This window comes from Lycium ferocissimum, chromosome 6, assembly GCF_029784015.1.
Source record: "Lycium ferocissimum isolate CSIRO_LF1 chromosome 6, AGI_CSIRO_Lferr_CH_V1, whole genome shotgun sequence".
NCBI classification, from domain to species: domain Eukaryota; kingdom Viridiplantae; phylum Streptophyta; class Magnoliopsida; order Solanales; family Solanaceae; genus Lycium; species Lycium ferocissimum.
This window is the reverse complement of record NC_081347.1, coordinates 15,822,169-15,831,213: the sequence shown is the minus strand read 5'-3', so window position 1 is coordinate 15,831,213 and position 9,045 is coordinate 15,822,169. Positions and strand designations below refer to the sequence as shown.

General features: G+C 29.5%; 1 non-coding gene across 1 annotated transcript; it reads right to left on the bottom strand.

The window, feature by feature from the left end:
• Positions 1 to 2,463: 2,463 nt before the first annotated feature.
• TRNAR-ACG (transfer RNA arginine (anticodon ACG)) lies at positions 2,464 to 2,544 on the bottom strand. The gene has a single exon. It is a non-coding gene; the product is annotated as a tRNA-Arg (tRNA).
• Between the last annotated feature and the right edge of the window lie 6,501 nt (positions 2,545 to 9,045).

Genomic DNA, 9,045 nt, shown 5'->3' with positions numbered 1-9,045 from the left:
TATTTAATCATAATTAATTAATATGAATTATCACCTCATTAGTGACTTAATTATAAGAAATTTATATACACTTCTATAAAAACTTGGGTATATAAATGGGAAATGTATGGAGGAAATTAGGGTAGAGTATGACATTATCACTAGACTAATGCCCTACGAAGTCTGAGCATGTGTCTAATACGTGCCAATTTGGTAAGTTCAATGGCCCCACGAAATTCAATGAGAATGGCATGATCTGTAATTTAACAGAAAAGGGTGGGACTCTTTCTGGAGTTGTTGATAAGGTCCAAACCAAAGAGCAGAGAAGACAACCTTCCTAAGCAAACTAATCTTGCAAAATGTTTCAGGGAGACTATACTCTCAAAATTTTCATTTAATACCTAAAAACTAACATGTTGAAGCCAGTGCTTCTAATAAATAGAGAATATTTATTTTTCAAATTACAAGGTCTGAAAGTGAGCTGATCACGTCAACTGGAACGGCGCATTTTCTTGGTTCATGCCTCGTCTCATGGGATCAACAAGTAAAATTCCGTTGGATTCTTGTCCACTGCTGAAGCTGAATATGTGCATGCAGCTTCATGTTGTGTTCAATTCCTATAGATTAAAAAATAGTTGAAGGACTATGGTATCTACACTGATTGTGTGCCAGGTTTTTTATGACAACACAAGTGCTATAAAACATCGCGAAGAATCTATGTCAAACACAAAAGAAAAAAAGCACACTGATATAAGACATCATTTCCTCAGATACACTATTAAGAAACAGAATATCTCCATTAATTTCTGTAAAATCGAATAACAAATAGCTGAGATTTTTACCTATAGTTTATTATCAGTTCAATTGATACTTGTGATAAGCAAGAGCGTGTAAGCACTCGCAAGGAATTGGAAAGAGAGAATTTGGGTACTAAAATTTATAGCCTAATGGTACCTATAAAAGTTAAATAGGATATTGGATTTTTTATTTTATTACCAGCATCGAAGTCAAATCGAATATGAACCTCCTAAAAACAATGTCGTAGTAACCTAAATGCCACTTAATAATAATAACCACTTAATAATAATAACCATTAATAAATAAATCAGGTGATATTCCATTACCTTACATCTTAAAAGTTTCAAGATTTAATTTTCACAAATTTATTCCTTCTCCTTTTCGCACATTGGAGTTTGCTCACCCTCTCCCCAAACCAAAGATAAGAGCAGCTAAAATATCAAATTCAAGGGAACATGAATATAAATCCAACTAAAAATAAGTATTTTAGGATTCGCTCCTGAGCGCGGCAAAATATCCTGAGGCTTATGTGTAGGGCTTAATTTTGTGAGGCTTAAGGTTCAAGAGTCTCGCTATGCACCCTACATATGTCTAAACTTAACGCCTGAGGCTCATCCAACAATTCCTACAAAAATCAAGTGGCAAGTTTCTTAATTAATATAGTTGATCCTCAAAATTCTTTAACAAGCAATAATATTGTATATCTATTAATTGGGAACTTCGCGGTGAATATTATTTGAACATTTCTTCTAAAATAGATAGCCAAAATTTATATCTTCACTTGCTATTGGTTTGCATGTTTTAGTTCTCTGTCTCTCAAAATTATTAGACTTTTATGATGTTATTATCTAAAAGCAATTTTGAATTTATTCATGAAGAAGTAATGATTTAAATTAAAGTGGTGAGAAACTTTATCACTATTGCATTATTTATACTTGATACTTTGTTTTCTATGAGTTTCTTAAATTTTTAATGTATTTTCGATATATTTGTGTGTTATGATTCTACTCTATTAATTTATAAATTAAGACCGTAAGGATTTGTGGGGCTTACGCTTCGCCCCGTATTAAATAAAATAGCCCGTCTCAGGCTCAGTTTCTTAAAACTAAGAGTGGGCGTTCGGGCCGTTCGGTTTGGATATTCGGTTTTTAGATTGAAGAAATAACAATTTTCCAATTCAATAAGTTCGGATCAGATTGGATTTTTTAAGTTCGATTTTGGATTAATCGATTATTTCATATTTTTGGTTTTGACTTTGAGCCTTCGAGACACGTCATAACGATTAACAACCTCACTTTTAGAATGTATAATTTTCTATAGTTAACAAGGATTGAGGCCATCCTGCCGCCCATGCCGCGTAATTTCATATTAGAATTAATACTATAATGATAGGGTCGCGGGTTACTAATCTGTTGGACGTTGGAAATTGGACTGATTAGTATTTGGCACATATGATATGGGTAGGACTGAATATAAGCCATAAGAATACTCGGAGCTGAGCAAAAAATAGTTGGACCTTGGAAATTGGACTCGTTAGTATTGGGCACATATGATATGAGTAGGGCTGAATATAGACCTAACAATATCGGAGCTGAGCAAAAAATATGAGTAGGGCTGAATATAAGACCTAACAATATCGGAGCTGAGCAAAAAACAGAAATCACAGGATAAACACACATATATCTCTGTTGAAAGTGGGATTTGAACCCACGCCCTTCCGGACCGTAACCTTAATCTGGCACCTTAGACCAACTCGGCCATCTCAACAAGTGTTCGTATTATAGTGATATTACTAGACCGCGTATGCCCGTGCTGCGCACGGGCCCAACACTTTAAATTATAGTGCATCTATGTGTATGTAGTTGTCTTTGAATAGTGATATTATATATATATATATATATATATATATATATATATATATATATATATATATATTATGTTCAAAACACGATTAATATAACATTGTAATTTGTGCTCCGTATCTAAAACTTTATTATATTAATGTTTGCTACGAATACAAAATCGGCAAATTTATTAATATTTTTTAAAAGAGAAGATTTGTTTAAAAGGAAACTATTTTCCTCTCTTTGAGATAAAACAATAGCAATATTTAAGCATCGATTGATACTTTCAATTTTAATTCGATTAATTTAAGGTGTAAAATACTTATTATTTTTTATCAAATTTTGATTTGGATAATTCTAATTCAAATTATTAAATTAATTTTACATGTTTAAAACGAAACAAAGTAGAAATTGATTTTCTATTTAAACGAAGAAATATTTTTTAATTTTTGGTAAATATTCTCGGTTTAGCTCATTTTACTTATCATGTTGTCTTTTGCATGGTCTTTTAAGAAAACGTCGATTAGAATTATAATTTGACTAATTTACCTTATTCATTATTTGATCTCCATTTGATATATTTTTTTTTACGACATTAATCTCTTTTCACATTTATTAGAGTAAGAATAAAAATAAAAAAGTAATTAAATTCTATCTTATTTTAAAATATAAATATTTTAAGCATATTTATTTTAGTAAACATAACAAATAAATGACATGACGGAATAACAAATACAACAGTTTAATATCTAGATTAGATCTCAGGCTAATTAAAAAAATAAAAAAAATTGTATAGTTTGACTACTTAACCTTTTGAAGAAAAGCAATTTCATTTGCTCCCACTAATGGATTGATACGCACATGGCAATGAATCCATCGTTATTGACTTAATGAGATACTTTGGAAATTACATGAATATTGTTTAATTTTTTAATATGGGGTGCATTTTTTTTTTTTTTTGGACATTATTATATATATATATATATATATATATATATATATATATATATATATGCAAAACACGATTAATATAATATTGTAGTTTGTACTCCGTATCTAAAACTTTATTATATTAGTGTTTACTACGAATACAAAGTCTGCACTTTCTTTTTTTAACATTATTTTTTTTTAATTTGGGGTTCACTTTTTTTTTATATTGCTTGATTTTGTTAATATGGGGTCCACTTTTTTTTACCGTGAGTTTGGAGATGGTGGGTTCCACTTTTTTATTTTTATTTTTTTATATATATTGCTTGATGTTGTTTAGTATGGGGTCCACCCTTTATGGGGTGCATTTTTTTTTTTTTGGACATTATTAGTTTGCACTATTTTTATGCATATAATATATATACATATATATATGTTCAAAACACGATTAATATAACATTGTAGTTTGTCTCTGTATCTAAAACTTTATTATATTAGTGTTTGCTACGAATACAAAGTCTGCACTTTTTTTTTTAACATTATATATTTTTTTTAATATGGGGTTCACTTTTTTTTTTTGATATTACTTGATTTTGTTAATATGGGGTCCACTTTATTTTTTTCCCATGAGTTTGGAGATGGTGAGTTTCACTTTTTTTCTTCCTTTTTTTTTATTGCTCGGTGTTATTTAGTATGGGGCCCACCCCTTTTTTTTTTTAAGGGACAACGGACGACGAAGCATGGGTCTAAACCCATGCTTTATATAGTTTCTTCTTCTTTTTTTTTATTTTTTATTTTTTATTTTTATATTGCTTGGTGTTGTTTAGTATGGGGCCCACCCTTTTGGACATTATTAGTTTGCACTATTTTTATGCATATCATATATATATATATATACACTATGTTCAAAACACGATTAATATAACATTGTAGTTTGTGCTCCGTATCTAAAACTTTATTATATTAGTGTTTGCTAAAAATACAAAGTCTGCACTTTTTTTTTTTTTATTGTTTGTTTTTTTAATATGGGATTCACTTTTTTTTTTTTTTTTTTTTATATTGGTTGATTTTGTTAATATGGGGTTCAGTTTTTTTCTTCCGTGAGTTTGGAGATGGCGGGTTTCACTTTTTTATATATATTTAATATTGGTTGGTGTTTTTTTTTTTTTAATTTCATTGGTGTTTAATATGGGGACCACACATTTTTTTTTTTTTTTAATAAACGGATGACGAAGCATTATTGATTTAATTGTTTGATTTTCTAAACGCATTTTTGTATTTTGAGACCCATGCTTCTATATAGTTTTTTATACGGATTGCCCTTCTTTTTTTTCTTTAAATTTTGCCTTTTGTTAATATGTGTTCTTTTTTTGTCCTTCGTTTGGATACCCGGGTTCTAGGTTCGAACCCCGTTTTTTTTAAAATAAAAAAATAATTTCGCAAGTTGGAGAGAGTAATATGGGATCCCACACAATTTTTTTTAAAAACCAAAGTTATTTAAAATATGTGGGCCACAAATTTTTTTTTTTAAATTTTTTTTTTTAACTTTTCAAGGCACACTTTTAGTTAAGGCATACTTTTGGTTATTTTTTTTTAAATATACCCCATAAGGCATAGTTCCTTAAGGAAAAATTTTGCCCCATAAGGCAAAACTAAATTATGCCTTGAGGAAAAGTTATGCCCCCTCCGCATAACTTTAGTTTTCCTTAATGGAAGTTATTTTGTCAATATGGGATACTTTGCCTTGAGACATATTTTTTTTTTTTTTTAACTTTTAAAGGCACACTTTTAGTTATACTTTTGTGTTATGCCTTAATTAAATATGCCTCATAAGGCATAGTTCAATATGGAAAAATTTGCCCCATAAGGCAAAACTAAATTATACCTTGAGGAAAAGTTATGCCCCCTGCGCATAACTTTAGTTTTTTAAAAGTTATGCGGAGATTCACTTTTTTTTTTTTTTTTTTTTTTTTTTTTTTTAAACTTTTCAAGGCACACTTTTAGTTAAGGCATACTTTTGGTTATGCCTTAATTAAAAATTTTTTTAATAAGGCATAATTCCTTAAGGAAAAGTTTTGCCCCATAAGGCAAAACTAAATTATGCCCCTCCCACATTTTTTTTAGTTTTTTTTTTAAGTTATGCTTGATTAATATTTGCCTTGAGACATTTTTTTTTTTTTTTTTTTTAAACTTTTTTAGGCACACTTTTAGTTAAGGCATACTTTTGGTTATGCCTTAATTAAAAATTTTTTTTTTAAGGCATAGTTCCTTAAGGAAAAGTTTTGCTCCATAAGGCATAACTAAACTATGTCTTGAGGAAAAGTTATGCCTCCCTCCGGCATAACTTTAGTTTTTCCTTAAGGAAGTTATGTGTCAAACACTCCTCATCAAATTTGCCGAAATTATTTCTTTATTTTATGCTTGAGCGGGGTTCGAACCCAAAAATAATTCCAATTAAGGGCAAAACTTAAAGACCACAAATATGAAGGGCAAAATTTAAAGACCGCAAATATGAGGGGCAAAATTTAAAGACCACCCAAAGGACTAATGAGCCAAAATCCAGTATATAATTCAACTTGGCGTTATGGACAAGTTTCCTTAAAAGAGTTTGAAGGTTTAACATTTTTTTGCACGGATTGCCCTTAATTTGGGGTGGTCTTTAAATTTTGCCACTCAAATTTGTGGTCTTTAAATTTTGCCCTTCATATTTGTGGTCTTTAAATTTTGCCCTTTGCTTGAAAGATGTTTCCTAATACATGAAATTACGGGAGAACCCCGCTCAAGCATAAAATAAAAATAATTTCGCATCCTTAGGGGAGTGTATCTATTCAATTGCATTTCTTTAAGAAAAAGTTAAAGTTATGCCCCATTTAGACGTTATGAACTCTAATCGAGAATGTCAATTCTAAAAAATATATTTAATGTTATCTGTATATTTTTTTTTCTAAGTAGCATCCAATTTCTAATTCTTCCAAATTCAGAGTAGTCATGATTGAATTCGCTATTTGTAACATTGTAATATCAAAGTTGAAGTGTCAAAAATAACATAATATCAAGGCGAAATCAACTTTCTAGGGATAGCAATTCAATATAAAAAAGAGCATTTGAAATTGTTCCGTTGGATGTGAATTGTTGTGCAATCTCTCTATATATATCGTAAAGAAATAGCTTTTGAAATGCGAGTAGGTTCCTTTCTTTTTTCTCCAAATCAATGCTAAAGCATACCAAAAATACCAATATCAAGTAATGAAAAGTTGGTATCATTTGTGTCTAGCAATTTTTGAGATGTAATTGAATTCAAATTCATGGTTATTAGTGTACCCCGTATACCAACAATCAAAATCACAATCCTTTAAAAATACCAAAATAATTTGGAAAATATTTTTAATGCTAGCCACTTTTAAAATCGGGAAAATTTTCTTTAATCAATCGAACCAAAGTTTAATCTACCTTGTATACCATGAAACTGAATTTGTATGCCTTGCCTGGACATTTGGTTGTAGCATAATACTTTTCCATGTCTTTGGTATATATGTGAAAAAAAGCTACATATATATATTACTGGACAAATTTGCCCAAAGGCCTATATTTTTGGGATTGGACATAGCTGTAAAATCACGACTTTCTTTAAGTTATGATTTAATATAATTTTGCTTCAGGATAAGTGAGTTTTGTCCCAGTGTTGATGTTTTCATGAAGTTTACAACAAATAAGTGGTAGACACAAGACTGCTCTTTTGGATCTCTTTTATCTGTCACTTCAATAAAAGAAAATTGGTCCAAAATTGTTGTTCTTTTAGAAAAAAAAAAAACATTAATATTTTTCTCCAAACTCGCTTTACTACTTCGAAAAGGCATATAATCATTAACCACTCGTTTAAGGAAGAGATAAAAATTAATGATTTCAAATATTAAGGGCAAAATTTAAAGAAACAAAGAAGAGAAAAAATCGAAGATAATATAATTTTTGAGCTGACAAAGCTATCTTTTTACTTTAATTTGAATTGAATATTTAATTTACAATTTGTTTTCCTTCAAATGGGCCTCCTTAATTTTTGTCCTAGACATCGGATTTGGGGCAAAAACGAATTCTAATTAAATAACAAACGATTAGATGACAAGAATATATTATGACATCATTTTCATTGTTTTCTTGTTATCTTATATGACAAGAATATATTATGACATCATTTTCATTGTTTTCTTGTTATCTTCTTCTTCTTATCTGTAGTTACTGCTTGAAGTAGTATACATTTTAATTGTTTTAGTCCTGTGGAATGAGGTTAGCAGCTAACTTTTTTTTTTTTAAATTTTTATTTTTGTCCTTTTTAAGATTTTATTTCATTTACCGAACTACATGTTATACTGTCTTTAAATTTGTTCTCCCCTTTCCTTTAATTGGTGATGTGAAATGGTGGATTTTAGTTTATTTTTCCTTTAAGGCACTACTTGTTTAGAAACGTGAGCGTATTTGTTAAGATTAACATCGTCTGGTTTTCATATATTATAATTTATAATATAATTATGGTATGTAAGTTTTGGTATTGCTTTCTACATTGTTTGGTTTGTATGTTGGAACTTGCATAGCTAATCATGGTACTACTATTAGTTAATATACCCTAATTGGTATTATTTTATAGTATCTAATATAACTTGGCAAAATAAAAAACAAAAGATCGTATCTTTCTGGTCAATCAATTGGGGAAAATGAAAAGAGACTCTATTCTCCTTTCCAATATTCATCTTCGAATTTATTCCCACGGGTCCTATTTAAATAATATTAATCTTTTTACACTCTTTAAGAAATAAATTAATACTGAGTATTTGACTAATTTATCGTTTTATTCTTCAAACTTCCATTCTTATATCTCGCTCCCAAAAAAATGTTTACACTAGATAAAGACAAATGGAGCCTTAGATATTAATACTTTCTTGGTTAATTTCAAACCGACAAGTATTTTGAAATAATTATTTTTGTAAAATATAACAAGTAAATAATACCGAAAAGAGTGATTTGCAAGGTCATTTACAACGATATATTCCCTTACTAACTCCTCCTACCAAGAATAATGAGGCAAGCCTAACTTCCTAGATTCGTACTTTGGCCTATTTAGGGAAAAAAGGAAACAAGTTCTTCCTTTTTTTTTTTTTTTTCTTTTTTTTTTTTTTGGGCCAAATCATTTATGAGGCTAGTTTTCCCGTTTATGTATCTTTTCTTGTTGTTGATAACCTCTTATGGAGACTTCGCCCTTAATTTGTTGGAGATTATATTCATACTGATGAGATAAAGCACTGATGATCGAATACAATTGGACCAACAAACTATCTACACCAGCACTAAAATAACGCATTTTCCTATGGAATTCGATAGAAATGGTATTCCAATAAAAACGTTCGTCAATACAATAATAAAGTGATAAAATACACCAGACAAATTTATCGATCTCTTATTCATATTTATACCCTTGTTGCAAGTGTAACGCACTTGACTAATTAGC